The 19,071-nt window shown below is 41.3% G+C and overlaps 1 protein-coding gene across 13 annotated transcripts in view; it reads right to left on the bottom strand.

Moving 5' to 3' along the window:
- The window catches only part of CARMIL1 (capping protein regulator and myosin 1 linker 1), a 346,698-nt gene that overhangs the window by 243,983 nt on the left and 83,644 nt on the right, over positions 1–19,071 (bottom strand). The window contains exon 1 of one of the 13 annotated variants that reach the window (XM_032268653.1): positions 15,523–16,500. The exons of 11 other annotated variants lie outside the window; for them this stretch is intronic. The gene's annotated coding sequence lies outside the window, so the exon portion shown is untranslated. Of the gene's footprint in view, positions 1–3,011; positions 4,907–15,522; positions 16,501–19,071 lie in introns of those variants that run through there. One more of the 13 variants, XM_032268654.1, reaches the window with a different exon arrangement.

Here is a 19,071-nt window from a genome sequence, read left to right as displayed (position 1 = left end):
AAAAAAAAAAAAAAAAAAAAAAAAGACTCCTAGATTTGATAAATGAACTCAGTGAAGTTTCAGGTTACAAAATCAATGTACACAAATCAGTCACAAAAATAAAATAAAATAAATTACCTAGGAATATACTTAACCAAGAAGGTGAAAAATCTCTTCAAAGAGAATGACAAAACACTGCTGAAGGAAATCACAGATGACACAAATGGAAAAAATATCCCACACTGATGAATTGGAAGAATCAATATCATAAAGTGACCCCACTACCCAAAGCAATCTAGAGAGTCAATGCAATTCCTACCAAAATACCTACATCTTTTTTACAGAATTAGAAAAAAAAATTCATACAGAACCAAAAAGAACCCAAATAGCCAAAGCAATCCTAAGCAAAAATAGCAAACCTGAAGGCATCACATTACCTAACTTCAAATTATATTACAAGGTTATAGTTGCCCAAACAGCATGGTATTAGTATAAAAGTAGATACAGAGACCAATGTAACAGAACAGAGCACACGGTAATAAAACCGAATACTCACAAACACAACGGACCTTCGACAAAGTATACAAAAACAAAGATTGAAGAAAGGACTCCCTGTTCAATAAATGGTGCTGAAAAAACTGGATAGCCACATGTATAAGAAAGAAACTGGATCCCTATCTCTCATCATATACAAAAATCAACTCAAAATGGATCAAAGACTTAACATCTAAGAGCTGAAACCATAATAATTTAAGTAGACAACCTAGGAAAAACTTCTGAATGTTGGTCTCGGTAGAGAATTTATGACTAAGACTCCAAAAGCAAATGCAACAAAGACAAAAATAAACAAAAGGGACGTAATTAAACAAAAAAGCTTCTGCACATCGGCCGGGCGCAGTGGCTCACGCCTATAATCCCAGCACTTTGGGAGGCCGAGGGGGGTGGATCACGAGGCGAAGAGATAAAGACCATCCTGGCCAACATGGTGAAACCCGTCTCTACTAAAAATACAAAAAATTAGCCAGACGTGGTGGCACATGCCTGTAATCCCAGCTACTTGGGAAGCTGAAACAGGAGAATCACTTGAACCCAGGAGGCGGAGGTTGTGGTAAGCCGAGAATGAGCCATTGCACTCCAGCCTGGGCACCAAGAGCGAAACTCCGTCAAAAAAAAAAAAAAAAAACTTCTGCACATCAAATCATCATCACAGTAAAGAGACAATCCACAGACTGGGAGAAAATATGTGCAAGCTATATCCAACAAAGAACTAATATCCTCAATCTACAGTAACTCAAATAAATTAGCAAGAAAAAAAAAATCCCATCAAAAAGTGGGCAAATGACATGAACAGACATTTCTCGAGAAGACATACAAATGGTCAACAAATATACGAAACAATGTTCAACATCACTGATCGTAAAGGAAGTGCAAATTAAAACAAGACACCACCTTACCGTCAGTCAGAATGACCATTACTAAAAAGTTAAAATACAATAGATGTTGGCATGGATGTGGTAAAAAGGGAACATTTACTTATGTACTGCTGGTGGGAATGTAAATAAGACAAGCTCTATGGAAAACAGTATGAAGATTCCTTAAAGAACTCAAAGTAAATCTACCATTCCATCCAGCAATCCCGCTACTGGGCATCTACTCAAAGGAAAAGAGGTCATTCTATCAAAAAGACATGTGCACACATAGGTTTATCACAGCACCATTCACAATCGCAAAGATACAGAACCAACCTAAGTGCTCATCAATTGATGAGTAGATAAAGAAAATGTAGTCTGTGCACTATGGAGTACTACTCAGACATAAAGCAGAATGAAGTATCTTTCACAGCCATTTGGATGGAGCTGGAGGCCATTATTCTACATGAAGTAACTCAGGAATAGAAAACCAAATACCATATGTTCTCAGTTACAAATGGGAGCTAAACTATCAGTACACAAAAGCATGCAGAGTCATTTAACGAACTCTGGTGACGCAGAAGAGGGAGGGGAGGAGAGAGATGAGGGATGAAAAACTACATACTGGATGTAATCCATACCACACAGATGATGGGTGCACTAAAATCTCAGACTTTACCACCATACAACTTGTCCATGTAACCAAAAACCATTTGTACCTCAAAAGCTATTGAAATTTTACATATACATATATATACACATTTCAACTAATAAAATCTACTTAGTGAATAAAACTCCTGGTTCAACCTATAGTTGGCCCTTTAGTCTTTCCACTTCCTAAGTGAGAACAGCTCTCAGGGTGGAAGAGCTATGAGGCAGACCAACCCCATAGTGATATTCTGTCATCCCACACAAATGCGGGGACTGTATGACTCCATCGGGGCAGTACCAAAGACGAACTATTCCTGTCCTTTACTACTGAGAGCAAGCACATCATGCAGGCAGTTTACGATTATTTTCCACATGTCTTCTTCACTAGCCAGGCCATTCATGTCTTTTATATTTGACAACTGGCTACACACCCTCAAAAATAAACACAGTGATGGAAAGGTTGTTCTGTTTCCTGCTAATACACTTGTAATAAAGCTACTTTTGCAGAAGCGTGGCGCTGTGGTCAAAAGCCACCTTCCTCCTCCCACCCCCATAAAGATGAAGGTCCTGAATAAAACAGAAGCCACCCAGAGTCCAATTCTGAAATGAAAATATCACACACATAAAAGCATTAAGATGTCCCCTATTGAGCTGGTTTCAAATGTTTAATTACTGTAATTATACACATACAAACTTTATCACTGTTTTCTAATGAGGTTGGCAAGGAGATAGAAACTTGGCATTTTATTCTTTGTTTAATGCGCTTGTTTTTATGCTTACTGTGACAGCTTGCTAGAAGAGCACTGGAGATACAGTTGGATAAGCTTTAAAGGACAAGGGAAAACAGCTCCCAGTGGATGGTACACACATGGCAAAAGGCTGAGACTAGAAGTATCATTATGAGGAAGAGGAATTGGCCAAGGTAAGTAACACCATTCACAAACAGGAAAACCTGGACTGCAACCTACCTACCTCCTCTCCTCACTTCAAATAAGACTTCCAGCTTTAAAAACAAGGTGGGTGGCTGGGATAGGGAGCCATGGCTGCTTAATCTGAAAGCACCTTTCAGGTCCTTTGCAAAAGTTTCCAAGTCAAGGGGAAAATTCAACACCCAAAGGTACAAAGCCAGTCCAGAGGCAAACGTCGGCACTTCTGAGAGCAGCAGTACTCCAAGGTTGGTTCCTAGCCTAAGACGGTTCTCCTGGTGAAAGGGGCTACTGTGAACTCAAGGCCCAGCCTTTCTGCAGGGGAGGAAAGTCGGCAGTTTACTTGGGAGTCTGCCACCTGGATACATAGTAAGTGAGGAAGTGGTGAGAGGTGGCAGATGGAAAGGAGTAAGGGGGGTGGGGGGCACAGGCGAGACCCAGACAGCTGTGGTGTCGTAAAAAGGTAGCAGCCAAGCAATGTGGAAACAAGAGTGAGTCTTAAGCATCTGATTAACTGAGAAGCAGCTGTGGTAATTTCTAAACTAGCTTCAAAAGAAAACAAACAAAAAAAAGAAAATACACCCTTGCATTCAACTGTTAAACTGACTGCAAGAGTGATCGATGGATTGAAAACAGAACTAAAGCCCGAGACACTGAGCTCTAATGGTGAGATGGCACAGGGCCGTGCTACGGGTAAAACCAGGTCATGATGAGTTCCCTGTCTGGGACTTCCAAGAAGCATGGCCTAGAACGGGATCCAAGACAGATCCACCCAATATTTAAATCCAGCCTTTAACAAAGGCCCTGTGGAGACACCAGACTAATTTGAGCCTAAAGGGAGACTCCTAAAAGTTCAGATAAACTTAGTTACTTACACTCCTCTATTATAGCAGAATTAGAAAGACATGTGATGTAATCATGTAAGAGGTTTTAAATTCAGCCAAAATAACTGGCAAATTTTCCTTGCTAAAATGGCAAAAACAAACCTTCCTAAACAGAGTTGCTCCATTGTAATTCTTTACAGTAAATCAATAAAGTACATCATTCTATATAACATATTGATCAATACAACATATTTTAACCAACTGAACATTTTAGTCAAAAAACATGAGTCTGGGACACAGAGCAATATATATGCATGAAGCCATTTATCACATTAAAATGCACAGAGTGCAGACATGTAAAATCTCATTAATTCCACATCTAGATATTTTAACCATTTCTGAAGGATAGAGTCCACAGAAAAGAGCACAGGACTTAAACATTTCAGTAGAGATTTTTAGGGAGATTCACAGAACTACCAATCAGGTGACTCTTCTGTTGCTGCTTCTATCTACTCATCTGGGGTTCTATGAGATTCCTGAGTCGTGTCCGTTTTGTCTCCCTGAATTGAATACACACCTTTGGTTTCATTTGAAAACATTGATCTATATGTAGCTGGTGATCATTAGGAGGTGTTAGCTGTCTGTTCAATGTGCTCTAAGAGTGAGGTACTGGGCTAATTTAACCCACATAGCTTTATAACTCTGTCACAACCTCTCTGCAGCCACCTACTTTTTCTAGGGCAGGGAAACGGAAATCATTTCAAGAAATGGAAAAAGTGTGATTTAAGTAATTCAGCTGAGCTTATTTCCCTCGGGAAAAGGAGAGCTAACAACTAGTCTCAGAAACTAAGTAAGTCCTGTCTGACCTCTATTAGTTATTTAAATGCAGCCATACCTTTAACTAACAAAGAGAAGGTGTTCTAGTCAGCTCCAGTGAGGATCAGGGTTCTCTGCTTTTGGCAACCAACTGACTTGAAATGTGAATTTCTCTCAGAGCTGTGCTCAGAATTTTCCTGATAGTTCAGCTAACATGGAAAAGTCTGAATGCAGCTGGGCAAAGTGGCTCATGCCTGTAATCCCAGCACTTTGGGAGGTCAAGGCGGGCAGATCACTTGAGGTCAGAAGTTTGTGACCAGCCTGGCCAACATGGTGAAACCCCGTCTCTACTAAAAATACAAAAATTAGCTTGGCGTGGTGCCACGTGCTGTAATCCCAGGTACTCGGGAGGCTCTAGCAGGACAATCACTTGAACCTGGGAGAGAGAAGTTGCAGTGAGCCAAGATTGCAACACTGCACTCCAGCCTGGGCGACAGAACGAGAATCTGCCTGGGGTGGGTGGTGTGGAGTCTGAATGTAGCATAGGAGAGGTGGTCTGTGGATAATGAAGGAAAGCGTGGGTTGTTTGGAAGTCAAGTGTTCTCACACATGGAAGCCTATCCCAAAATATGAATTACTTCCTTACTGCATTAACATTCTGTCTCTTTAACTCTTCCCTCTCTTAGTCTTACCCTCCTTACCTTCCTCTTCAAGCCTTAACAGGACTATGCACCAGCAAGCGCACACACAGCCACACCACAAACAGCTGTGTGTTCTGAGGGCACTGATGGTGCTGGTTTGCTAGCTCTTCCCTAGGAGGTCCTTCGAGACACAGCAGCAGCCCCCACTTCCTGCTCCTCAGTGGCAGCCACCCTCCAAACCACTCTCCAACCACAAATCAGCCCCAAGAAGGCCAGGTCTTCACCCCTCTCAGCAGCTTCCATCCCACTCAACCCAACTTTGTCAATGATAACCTCGCTTTGTTTGTTGAGATGGAGTCACACTCTGATATGGGGTCTTACTGTGTTGCCCAGGCTGGAGTGCAATGGCAAGATCTCAACTCACTGCAACCTCCACCTCCCAGGTTCAAGTGATTCTCCTGTCTCAGCCTTCTGAGTAGCTGGGATTACAGGCGCCCAACACCATGCCCAACTAATTTTTTGGATTTTTACTAGAGACAGGGTTTCACTATGTTGGCCAGGCTGGTCTCAAACTCCTGACCTCGTGATCTGCTCGCCTCGGTTTCCCAAAGTGCTGAGATTACAGGCATGAGCCACAATGCCCAGCCTGCTATGTTTATTTTTTAACCATCATATATAGGGATACCCTTAGTATTCTTAGCACTAACAAAAACAGCTCCAAAGAGAGAAACTGAAACCAAGAGTTTATATCATGGATCCCCCTTCCACCAAAAAAGCAAACGTTATGCAGCACTAGACCACACCCCCCACATCAAAACTGCAGCACAAGCTTTCCAAACATAGGAGAGAAACCAATTTTCACAGTAGCAGCCAACATGTGAAAATACTTTTATTGCAAAATGGAAGACTCTAGCTCAGCAAATACATACTGGAATGTTAATAAGATTAATTACACAGGTGGTTATGCAAACACTGGACTCATGCTTCAGTTGTGCAGAAGTATAAACATTTCTAGAAGATCTGCAAGTTAACTTCTTTTACCTCTAAAAGGGCTCCCCCAAAGTCAATCATTTTCCAAAGGAAAAGTCATAGTTAGAAATACGTTTTAAGTAGGCAAGAAAAGAGCACACTTGTATTAAACTGATGTAACCATTTTTAAATGAGCATCTTACCAGGGGCTGACCTGTACAGACATGATTATTCTGTTGTGTCCTGTAAGTGGGTGCTGTTGGTTAACTTAATTCAAACAAATCTTTATCCTTGAAAACTTTCATTTATTTATGTATGATGAGATCTAGTATGTGCCAGGCACTACTCTAAAGGACTGGATATACGGCAGTGAGCAAAACAGGCAAAAATCCCTGCCTTCAGGAGGTTCACATTCTCGGAAAGGGAAAACAACGCACAGACACACAAAGGGACACAGGGGCTTGTTCAAAGCTGATCAAAGTGTGATGGAGAAAAATTAAGAAGGATGGGGTGGGGGTGAACTGTTAAATCTTAAATGTCAGGGACAAACAGAGAAAAAAGGCAACACTGTACAGAGATCTGAAGAAGGCGAGGTGAGGAAGTGCCCCAAACTGCATGGAAATCTCAGGAAAGTTTTTCCAGACAGAGGGAATAGCTAGTTCAAAGACACTAAAAGGCCAGGCGTGGTGGCCCATGTCTGTAACCCCAGCGCTTTGAGAGGCCAAGATAAAAGGATGGCTTGAGGCTAGGAGTGTAAGATCAGCCTGGGCAACACAGTGAGACCACATCTCTACAATATATATATATATATTTTTTTAATTAGCCAGGCATGGTAGTACACACTTGTAATCCTAGCTATTTGGGAGGCTGAAATGGGAGGACTGCTTGAACCCAACAGTTCGAGGTTTCAGTGAGCTGTGACAGTGCCACTGTATTCCAGCCTGAGCAAAAGAACAAGACACCGTCTCTAAATACGTAATACATGTATACATTCGTAAATGGACGCTGAAAGAAGAGAATGTATAGAAGGTTCAATGATCAACAAATATCTACACATTTTGCTGTTTCCTGATCTTCTTAAAAACTACATCCCACATAGAGATTTCAAAAGGTTTATGGCCAGGCATGGTAGCTCACACCTGTAATCCTAGCATTTTGGGAGGCCAAGTCAGATGGCTTGCTTGCACTCAGGAGCTCAAGGCCAGCCTGGGCAGCATGGCGAAACCCCATTTCTACTAAAAACAGACAAAGGAGCCAGGTGCAGCGGCTCATGCCTGCAGTCCCAGCTCCTCAGGAGGTTGAGGCAGGAGAATCACTTGAGCCCAGGAAGTGAAGGTTGCAGTGAGCTGAGATTGCATCACAATACTCCTGTCTGGGTGACAGAGCCAAACCCTGTCTTAAAAAATAGTTGCGGGGGGGAGGGGGGGCAGTAATTCTTCTCCAGTATTGGAATACTGAAAGTTTTTTCTTAAATATACAGCATCTGGCACAGTAAAATAAATTTATCACATTTATTTACTGTGATAAATAGAAATGTATGCATTTTGCTTTCCCACCATCCCTCAGTGCACCGACAGCTTCTTGTCTGTAGTGAGTTAAATCCCAAAGGCACTGGGAGTATGTTTAGCACCACAGCAACCAAAGCTAGTAGGTTGAATACAGCGCTCAGGCAGGCTGCAAGCCCAAGATGCCTATACATGGATTCAAGAAATGATGTGCAAGAATCTCTGCCTTTATTCTCTACACTACAACCATCCTCAACATTTGTGGCAGCATCAAGGTGGTGAAGGAACTCACCACAGAAAACACTGAAAATGGCAACAAGACCAAAACAGAGCTGGAGAGAAAAAATACCCAATCTCTGCACTTCCAAAATGATAATGTGATCCAAGCTTCTTTCTTAAAATTTAAGACTCATAAAAAACAAAAGAGACTTTATTCTGAGTACAGAGGAAGAGAAAAGGAGAACTGTCTTGGTAAAAACAGAATGTGAACACTGGGAATCCAGATGGGGAAAGGCCAAGGGTGAGTGAAAGAAGTCAAGGCTGAGAATCAGGGGTGCTCGGGCCCTCTCCTTGCCTCCTGGTCCACTAGTGGTATAGCCTTGGGCATTACACTGTACTCTTCTGGGGTTTCACTTCCTCATCTACTAGAAAGAATTCATAATCCCTACCTTGTAGGATTGCTGTAAAAATTGGAAACAGCGGATTAAGAGTAACTAGGATGTTAAAAAGCCAATCTCAAAAGGTTACATGTTGTATAGTTGTGTTTACAGAGACTACTTAACATGGCAACATTACAGAGATGAAGAATTAGTGGCTGTCAGGGGTTAGGGATGTAAGGGGAAGGAGACAGCCATAAAGGCATACCATTTGGGACCCTTGTGATGGAACTGTTCTATATCTTGACTGCCACGGTGGTCACACAAATTTTCACGTGAGAAATTGCACAGAATTAAATGTATATATACACAAACAGGAAGAAAATGTGTAAAACCCATGAAATCTAAAAAGTGGCAGGGCATGGTAGCTCATGCCTGTAATCCCGACACTTTGGGAGACCAGGCAGGAGGGTCACTTGAGCTCAAGAGTTCAAGACCAGCCTAGGCAACACAGTGAGATCCCATCTCTACAAAAATTTTTTTCAATTATAGGCATGGTAGGGCATGCCTGCAGTCACAGCTACCTACATGGGAGGCTGAGGAGGGAGGATCACTTGAGCCCAGGAGGTCAAGGCTGCAGTAAACCATGATTATTACCACTGCACTGCACACCAGCCTGGGCAACAGAGTGAGATCCTGTCTCCCCCATCCCCACCCCCCGCAAAAAAAAAAGAGAAAGACAGAAATCTAAAAAGTGTTCAAGTGTTCGTGATTGTATCAGTGTTAATCGCCTGACTGTGATATTGTAATACTGTTTTGCAACATGTTACCACTGGGAGAAACTGGGTGAAAGGGACACAAAATCATTCCGTATAACTTCTTACAACTATGTATGAATCTATGTATAAAACTAGATGTGATTTTTAAAATGTCTTCACCTTAAAATGTTTGGCATGTTAGAAATGATCCGTAAATGGCATGTTGGCCAAGTTATCATGTCACCTAAAAATCAGAAGTGCTAATTCCTACTTCCCACTAATGAGATTCTAGAGGAAATGCTCAGCAATGTACTGGCACCAAGTAAAAGCTCACTCAATGCTCCCTATCCTGACCCTTCAAAACCTCACTAATATCCAAGGAAAATGCAAACACTTTTTATATAGCCAATAGAGAAACTTACAGAGTTTGCAGTCTCTGTAAGTATGCACCAAAATAAAAGAGCCCTCTAAAAGAGAAGAAAGAATATCTTCCGTGGTCTAGAGCAGCCTCTGTCAGTGTTCTCCATGGAACACGAATCCCCTGAGATGCTCCCAAATAAATCAATAAATGGTCCCTGGTCAAATAAATGTGGGAAATGCTGCATATACCATCCCTCTTTGGACCCACCAATAAAAAAGAAAATCCCTATCCAAATTCACCTACCCCATCTTTCTCCAAATTTACTTGGTCAAAAATAATTTTTAATGCCTACTGGCATCCTGAGAAATGCTCCGAGGTATGGAATTTTAAAAGTTGTTCTACATTGGTCAGGTACTCACAACCTTATTTCTTCACCCATTATATACTTGGTTTCTTTTCTTTATTATTTATTGTTGTTACTTATTACTATTTATTGTTGACAGTCTTACTCTGTCACCCAGGCTGGAGTACAGTGGCCTGATCTTGGCTCACTGTAACCTCCGCTTCCCAGGTTCAAGCAATTCTCCTGCCTCAGCCTGCCAAGTAGCTGGGACTACAGGCATGCACCATCATGCCCAGCTAATTTTTGTATTTTTAGTAGAGACGGTGTTTTACCATGTTGGCCAGGCTGGTCTCAAACTCCTGACCTCAGGTGATGTGCCTGCCTTGGTCTTCCAAAGTGCTAGGATTATGGGTGTGAGCCACCGCACCCAGCCCCATAATGTACTTTAGAAGAGAAACAAATGGACTTTTCCACAGCTCATGTAGTGGTTTTAACTACACACAGCTGGTCTTCAATAAATGTTTGCTGAGTTGGAGTAAATAAAAGTATGATTCCAGGATGACAACCGTAGGTATTAGGGAAAGTGACCTTCGCTAATTTTTTTAGCCTCTCACTTAGTGAGGAAAACAAAGGCACTCCTTTCTGGAACTTTCTGAAAGACTGTCAGAAACTTTCAGGTGCCAAGGTTTTCTACTTATGCCCACAGTATCTGGCCTGAGGGGGAGCTGCTCATAGTGGAACTGCAGTTCACAAGCTAATGTGGTTATAAGGGTTCTGGGAACAGGCCTGAGTTCATTTTCTGTTGTTATAACACAGTATCACAGACTGTGTAATTTATTTTTTTTTAAAGAATTTTTAAAAATGTTTTACCTCTCTTTTTTAAATTTTTTTTTTTTTTAATTTTTATTTTTTGCTCTGTCTTATGCATCGTGAAAAAGAAATGAGTTCTGGAGGCTGAAAAGTCCAAACTCAAGGGGCCACATCTGGTGAGGGCCTTCCTATTACACAGCAGAGAGCATCATATGGTAAGAGAGCAAGAGCATGCCAGCTCAGGTCTCTCTTCTCATAAAGCTACCTGTCCTATCAATGGGAACCCCCCATGACCTCTTAATTAACCCTTATTATGTCCCATAAGCCCCATCTCCAAATGCAACCAACATATGTATTTGGAGATTAAGTTTCCAACACATGAAATTTAGCAGACACATTCAAAACATAGCAAAGCTCATGACTAAAAATATCCCTACTTATAACTATAAATCTTGAAATTCCTTAGCAGGATGCAAAGGCTTTCATACTTTAGAAAAAAAAAAAAAAAAAAAAAAAAACCACCTCTGCCTGCAAGTATTCCTAAAACAGTAAGTTAAAGATAAGTCATTTTCATAAAGATGACTTAAGACTAAAGTCATATAAATGAATTTTGGAAGTCAAAGATCACGCTTGGAAAGGTGGGGCGGGAGGAGTGTGCAGAGGGAGAAAGGTAAAGACTTTCCCCTAGAAATAGAAGAAGAAAGGAAAACTAGTTTCATGTAATTCACAGGTCCATCAGGACCAAAGATACTGTTACTATTTAGATGAATGGCCCATATTCTATCTTGTAAAACCATAAACTGACTGCAAAATGTTGCCACTTTTAAAAGAAAAATTAATCAGAATAATGAATAAGATAAAATTTTCTTAAACACAAACAAGATTTGAGGAAAACTTTAAAATCTTCTCAATTATATATATCTTCTACGTAAAGCTCCAGAAAGGAAGACTTTATCATAAGCCCCAACATAATGAAAAAAAATTCTCAAACACTCAAAGGTAAGAAAGCATACTCACCAAGCACGTCCCACAAAGCATACTCAGACATCTTTAGGAACATTTCCAACACGTTTGAAAACAAAAATGGGTTTCAGATAAAACCTCAACTTAACTGGGAGAACCATGCTTCCCTAGCATGCTAGGGAAAACTGAGTGATCCTAGAATCACATGCATATGGCTGTCAGCATATCCATTCCTCAGCATGAATTTAAGGGCAGGACTAATCACAACATTTCAAATTAGCTAAGACATGAGTTGGGAAGGCCAGGCTGCCCACTTCCCAATGTCCCTGCTACTCTTTCTCAACAGTCCCCCTGCAGTATCACAGGGCCAAATCTCTCCTCTTGGGCACAATAATTTGAGCAGCATTTGCCTTGGCTACCCCAGCCTTCTCCTCTCATTGGCCAAAAAACATGGCAGAGAAAAAAATATTTTGGCAAAAAAAGTCTCTGGTAGTTGAACTGAGTTTAACACGACAAAAAAAGTATGTAAGGTTTAGCAGCGATCCCAATGGGCTTTCAGAAATCAAAGTCCCCACAGACTAAACAAGCTGGAGATAAGAAAATTAAAAATCTGCCTGCTGAGTAACTGTCTAGGAAAGTTTTCTTAGAAGGAGCCCGGCTATCTTTTTAAACTCCCACTCCTCGCTGCAAGGTGCTCTCTTCTCTATTTCAAAGACAAAGTCAGTCTCTCTTTGCTTCCTTCTTTCCCTCCCCCACTCCTACATACAAGAAATGGTGATTTTTCTAAATTCCTTTTAAAACTGATGGAAGGAGGGAAAAGCCTAAGTGTTCTTCCTAATCCAATGTTCTATTAATAGGACTGTTAATGCAGTGCAGGTTTTACAATACTATAAGTGGGAAGACAATGAACAATGACTGCATTGTGCCACACCTACTCCCCCACCCCTCAGGGAGCCTGAATGATGTCTTATCTGGCAGCCCCCATTTGGACATTGATACACCTGTGAAGTGACAGGCCCTGCCAAACTGCAGAAAAAAGTTTGCCATTTTAGTCTGTTAACATGCCCAACATCATTTAGGCCAATAATGCCATGTCCAAAAAAAAAAAAAAAAAAGTGAAACTCTTTTTTTTTTTTTTACATAAAGTGTTTTAGTTTTTGCAAAAGACTAAATCATTCAGCCAGACTTGGCCAAATCTGCAATTTACACAGTGGGACACACTGTAACAATTGGCCCAAATACCCCTAAGGGAAAAGCCAGACTCACGGATTCAGAAATGAGAAAAATGCCTCCGGCTTGCCTTCCCAGTTCCACCCACTGTGCACATCAGGGAACCCACAGGAAATGATTCCCCTTTCAGTTTCTCTGTTGTAATAGTCAAGGGAATGCAATCCCAATATCAGGGAAAAAAATTAGCATGCCAGTGGAGCGCAAAGGCTGCTGGATCATCAGAGTGCCTCCTCTCAAATTCCAAACACAAACCCACATGCCCGAAATGCTACACTGAGCCAAGTGGTTCTGTGCCTGCCTCGAAGTTTTGCTCTGCTGGGTGTCTTCTTATTTATATCTTTGAGTCCTGGACCAGCTTAACGGCTGATGCTTCTGCCCTCTTGGGTCCAATGTCAAATCTGCCAGGAGAGCCTCATCAACAGGCAGAGCGAGCCTCAGTGAGCCAGGGGAAGCCAGACATCAGAGAAGTGTGCATCTGAGAAATCAGCCTGCCCTGTCATGAGGTTCTGAAACACCAGCTCACTGAAGAGAACATTAAAGGTTTCCAACAGCAGGGCTGAATGGGTGTCAGCACAAATAAGAGAGTCCAAGTCCTTCCGGCTTCCTTTCCTGGCCAGAATGGGAGAGTCTTAGCTATAATGGCATTCACAGACCTCTGCCCAGCAGAGCAAGCCAAGAGAGAGCCTTCCAGTAACAGCACTCAAGAAGCCTGTGACCATGGTACCCAGTGTCCATCTTGGCAGAAAAAGGACAAGCTGTGATCCCAATAATAAATACACAACCACCACAGAATACACTGTACACAGAATGATGATACTTCATATTTAGCTTCCAACACTGAGCTAAATAATAGGTATTCTTGGCCACAATGACCATATAATAAAATTGTTATAGCAAGATATTTCTACAGTGCAATGCCTTTGTTCAGACGATAGCTGTTCTCATCTTTGAATCCTCCTTGAGTCGTATTACGTAAACGCATAAACACCAAGTCCACCTGTTTTGCAGTGCATTTCCAGGCATTATTTCTCAGAAATGCATGGTACACATTTCCACTGTTTGCTACTTAGTACCCACTTCAGCAATACATCACTTCTTTATAATAAAATGGCTCTATGTCCCCTAACTTCTTTCATGGAGTATGGGAATTCACCAAATTATTTTCCACCCTTAGAAGCATTGCTCGACCTGGGTGAAGGAAGATCATAATGACCACTGTATATATACCTTATGCTTTATAAGTACTGCAGTGTTTAATAGGAAACATCTTAATTTTCTAATTTTGACTCTTCTTTATCTATAGCATGTTCTCTAACCCCATCCCCCAAAACAATAGAAAACTCTATATATGCATCACATTAAAGTAACACTTCTCCTTCCTGTATATTCCCACTTCTTTTCTACTGTCTAACATGGCCAGAAACAAATGTTTAAGACCATTACAATGCTTCACCCAGAAATGAAATCTAGCTGTTACTCTGTGAAAAAAATATTACAGTCAACAAAACACTGTCTGCTAGTGCTTTTAAGACCACAACCAAGACACAAGACAAACTGTGCTCACAATTTTGCTCAGAAATGGTTGGCCCATGCATTAGATAAGTTTTTTCTTAATCAGTATTAATTTTTCTTACCCAAAAAAAGTTATTTCAAAATGCGTGTGAGGCACTTCTGTGGTACTCCTTACATGGACAAAACTAGCAAGAAAGATAAGTCAGCCCAAGCTGTCAGGCTAAATGCTTACAACCAGCTCAGTTGTAACTGAAAAGGTTCACCCTTCACTGACACAAAATCTTAAAATGTATGACTTCAAACTCTTAGACAATCACACCTAGAAAACTGAAACAATCATAAATATGAAATCAAAAGTAAGGTACCTGCCATAATGCATTGTTACTGATTAAAGTTGAAGTAGTTATGCCGACTTCATTGACCATCTACTTGTGGAAAGGCACTTTTAACTTAAGAAAGTAGTTCAAGCTTCTTCTTTCATTAGCCTCAGAACTGTAGGTTGCTTACACTGAGCAGCTTATCCCTATTCATGATGGAGGAAACTGCAGCTTCTCAAGGCTTATTAAAATTAAAGAATTTGAATCATGACTCCATAAATATCTATTTTTTTTGTTTCTTTTCTTTTCGAGACAGAATCGCACTCTGTCCCCTAGGCTGGAGTGCAGTGGTACCATCTTGGCTCACTGCAACCTCTGCATCCCAGGTTCAAACGATTCTCATGCCTCAGCCTTCTGAATAGTTGAGATTATAAGCACGCACCAACACACTCGGCTAATTTTTTTGTATTTTTAGTAGAGATGGGGTTTCGCCATGTTGGCCAGGCTGGTCTCGAACTCCTGGTCTCAAGTGATCCACCTGCCTCAGCCTCCCAAAGTGCTGGGATTACAGGCATGAGCACCTATGTACTTTTAGACTGTTTTGAATTTTTGTGGTATAAATTAATGAATCTGAAATTTCAAGGGCTTTCCAAATTGTAGCAAGAAAACAGAATCTGACAATAACCATCTACGTAGGAAATTCCAGTTATCTAATTAAGTTTATTTTAGAGGTGAGCCCTTCTGAGAAAAAGTCATTCAAATCACGGAATTTCCTCACCTTTATAGAGTGACACACACACACACACACACACACACAATATCACTTCTCCGGAGCCTCAGAACGGTCTCCATCTCACCCTAATAGTCAACCCCACTAAAAGCAGTCATTCTGAAGTTAAGACCCATACCCACCTGCAAGGTAAGAGCTGGATGTAAAGAAAAGGCTTCGGTTTAGGGGACCCTGAAGAGGATTCTGTTTTTCCCACCATCATTCATTAAAGACTGCACAAAGAGCCTTCATCTGAAAGGTCTGCTGCACAGACCACAGACTGCCAGGGTGCCTGCCTGCTAAACACAAATTAATGACTAATTCATGAATTCAAGAAAATACCACACAAGACTCTAGCAGCGAAAAGCTCAATTAACTCAAAATTAAACAGTACCCAACACCTGCGGTGTAGCTCCCCATGATAAGAACTTGGCTGCTTGAGGGCATGAAGAACTAAGAGCACTAACATATGGGCCATTTGGAAGGGAGAAGTGCCAGGAAAAACAACCGTGTACATCTTTCCATGGGGGACCCTGTACTGAATTGAGAAAATATTTTCAGCTGAGTTACTTGGTGAGGTTTACACCCTAACCGCCTAGAATCCTTGCTGCTTCCTGACATTCCCTCCCTTTTAAACCAATTCTCTGGTTTTTCAAACCCACCTCTATTTAAGCATTCAACTAATGAAATAATGAGGACTGTAAAAGAACTTGAGCAAACTCATTGAACGGCTGACACAGAAGGAGGAAAGTCCGGCCAAAGGAACCTCTTTCTCCTACTATAAGCTTGGGGCATTTGTGAGAGGAGTTTTAAGTAGTAGGGCAAGCAGTGAATGAACAAGTATATGAAGACATGGCTTACCCCACACTGCCATAAAAGACAGTCAGCAGACAAGAAGGAAAGGTTCTAGAGATCTATGGCACAGCAATGTGAATATACTTTACTGAACTACACACTTTAAAATGGTGAAGGTGACAAATTTCATGTGGTTTTTTGGATTTTTTTTACCAGAATAATTTTTTTTTAATTAAAGATATTTAGCAGAAACAGCTCTCATACATTTATTCTGAGAGGTTTGGGGGTTTGTTTTATAGACAGAGTCTTGCTGTCACACAGGCTAGTTTAAAGTGCTGTGATCATAGCTCACTATAGGCTTAAACTGCTGGGTTCAAGTGATCCTCCTCCCACCTCAGCCTCCAGAGCAGCTGGGACCTCAGGTGCGCGCCACCACACACAATTAACTTTTTTTTTTTTTCCTTTTGTAGAGACAGACTCTCCCTATGTTTCCCTCAACCTCGCAAAGTGCTGGGATTACAGACATGAGCCACCTTGCCAGTCCTTACTCTGAGAGGTTTGGAGGCACTTAGTTATTTGTAAACTGGATTGAAAATAAAGGTAATCAAGAGGAAAACAGTATTCCTGGTGTCTTGCTCAAGACACACAGGAAAAAATAAGGGCTATCAACCCACTGAGAGTTCCTTCTTGGCTCATTCATGTGGTTATACTATCAGAAGCATCTAGTATATTTATGTTGACTCTAAAGTCCTATGTAGGAAACCAAAGAGCTTCGGGATCCCAGAGGTTACATCTTTTTATTTTACTGATGGCCTTGCCTTGGGACTGTAGCACTGAAGAGCTGCCCAGGAAGACGATATTTGGTTCTAGGTGTACATGCCTAGATATTTGGACAAGATTGTCCGTCTGTAGACTCATCAGCTTGATTAGGACATCTATGAAACTGAGGGAGTGCCCATCCAGGTGACTCCAAGGCCAGCAGACTGGGTCCATGAGCAGAATCTTCGGGAGTCAAATTTCACTCATGGTAAGGGAGAACCGCTGAACGGCGATAGATCTGCAGCAAAATTAGACTCCCTCCCTAGGCAGAGGATTATGTCACCAAAAAGGTTGGAGAAGTCTTCCATGAGGTCAGGCTGGGCTTCATTCATTCCCAACTCAAGTTTCTGCAGTCTATTAGCTCAGGAATGTGTTTGGCTACAAGTAAAAGAAAGCTCAAGCTTCTTTTATCTTTTCACTTCACCACCCTCAGCATGCTAACTTTTATCTTCCTGTTTGCTCCCTTTTGGTCACAAGATGCATGGATATTCTACCTCCAAGTTCAAGCTCATGTTGAAACCAGAAGAAGCTTGAAAACCTCAAGAGGGAATCCTGTCTCCTGAAAGCGTAGTTTTCCTAGAAAGCCACAGCAGGCCAAGCATGGTGGCTCACTCCTGTAATCCCAGCACTTAGGGAGGCCAAGGAGGGAGAATCACTTGAGGCCAGGAGTTCAAGACCTTCTTGGGCAATAGGAAGATCTTGTCTCTACAAATAAAAAAATTAAATGAGTAAAGTGTACACAACTGTAGTCCCAGCTACTCAGAAGCTGAGGCAGGAGGATCACTTGAGTCCAGGAACTGGAGGCTGCAGTCAGCTATAATCGTATCACTGCAACTAGCCTCAGTGACAGAGCAAAATATTATCCCAGAAAAGAAAAAAAATAAAAAAGAAGAATGCCAAAGCAGACCCTTCCACTTATATTTAATAGGCCAGAACATGTGATATTACCACTTCTAGTCCAGAGTTTCTCAGCCTGGGCGCTACTGACATTTGGAACCAGACAATATTTTTATCTGTGGATTATCTATTTTTATCTGTGCATTATCAGCATCCCTGGCCACTAGCCCCTGGATGCCAGTGGCACCCCATTCGTAGTTGTGAAAATAAAAAATGTCTGTCTCCAGACACTGCCAAATATCCCCTGCAGTGCAAAACTGCTTCTAATGAAGAAACACTCTTAGGTTAGTCACTCCAGAAGCTAAAATGAAAACAGTAGTGAATGGGGCAGGGTCAGCCAATCAACAGTGTCAGTAGCAAATTCTCTATGCTGGTTTCTTAAATTTTTCTTAATTAATGAGCTTAGTCACTACCATGCTAAGTATGTTGAAGAATGTAAGAGAAATGTACAAAGTGTTCTCATCTTACAAATACTAGCAATAAAATTTGGAAAATCAAGAATGATGTACAAGAAACAATCAGAAAAAAGACACTATAAAAGACTGGCTAAGCCATAGAGACAAGCAAGACACCCTTCAGATGGCTCAGATCAATGGGAATAAGAGCACATGGGTGTAGCTCAGAGTACTTAATGAAAATGTCACTTCAGAGATAGAACTTGTGTTTGAAGACTAGAAATATTTAGACACATGGCAAGAGAGCAGGAAAACAATATAAACAAAGATCAGAAAATAAGCACACTTAAAACCTCAAGATCTACTCTCTGATAGACCTGGATTCTAATCTGAGACTTTGGGACAGCATTTAACCTGTCTGCACTTCAGTTTCATCATCTGAATAATAAAGATAATAACATCTATCTCTTAGGATTGTTGAGAGACTCAAAAGAGAGCAATTATAAAAGCATCTGGCATACAATAAGCAATCAGTTGTTAGCTTCTATTATTACACTTATATATATTATTTAACACAATCATAATTCAGGAAGAGGGGTCATCTGTCAGGAATCAGAGAATTCCTGCTAGGGAATAGCTGTCGTATCCTGAGCAGGACAGCCAGAACCTATAGTTGGTGGCAGCCAGAACCTATAGCTGGTGGGTAAAGCCAGGCTTGTGATGGCCACAAGATACCAGGTGAGATCTAGGCAGGGTGGCAGGAGAAGCCACATAGAAGCACCATCT

The sequence above is a fragment of the Sapajus apella genome, unplaced genomic scaffold (genome assembly GCF_009761245.1).
Source record: "Sapajus apella isolate SASKATOON/1434 unplaced genomic scaffold, GSC_monkey_1.0 scaffold184, whole genome shotgun sequence".
NCBI lineage: Eukaryota > Metazoa > Chordata > Mammalia > Primates > Cebidae > Sapajus > Sapajus apella.
The sequence above is the reverse complement of the archived record's forward strand: the minus strand, read 5'-3'. Positions and strand labels throughout refer to the sequence as shown.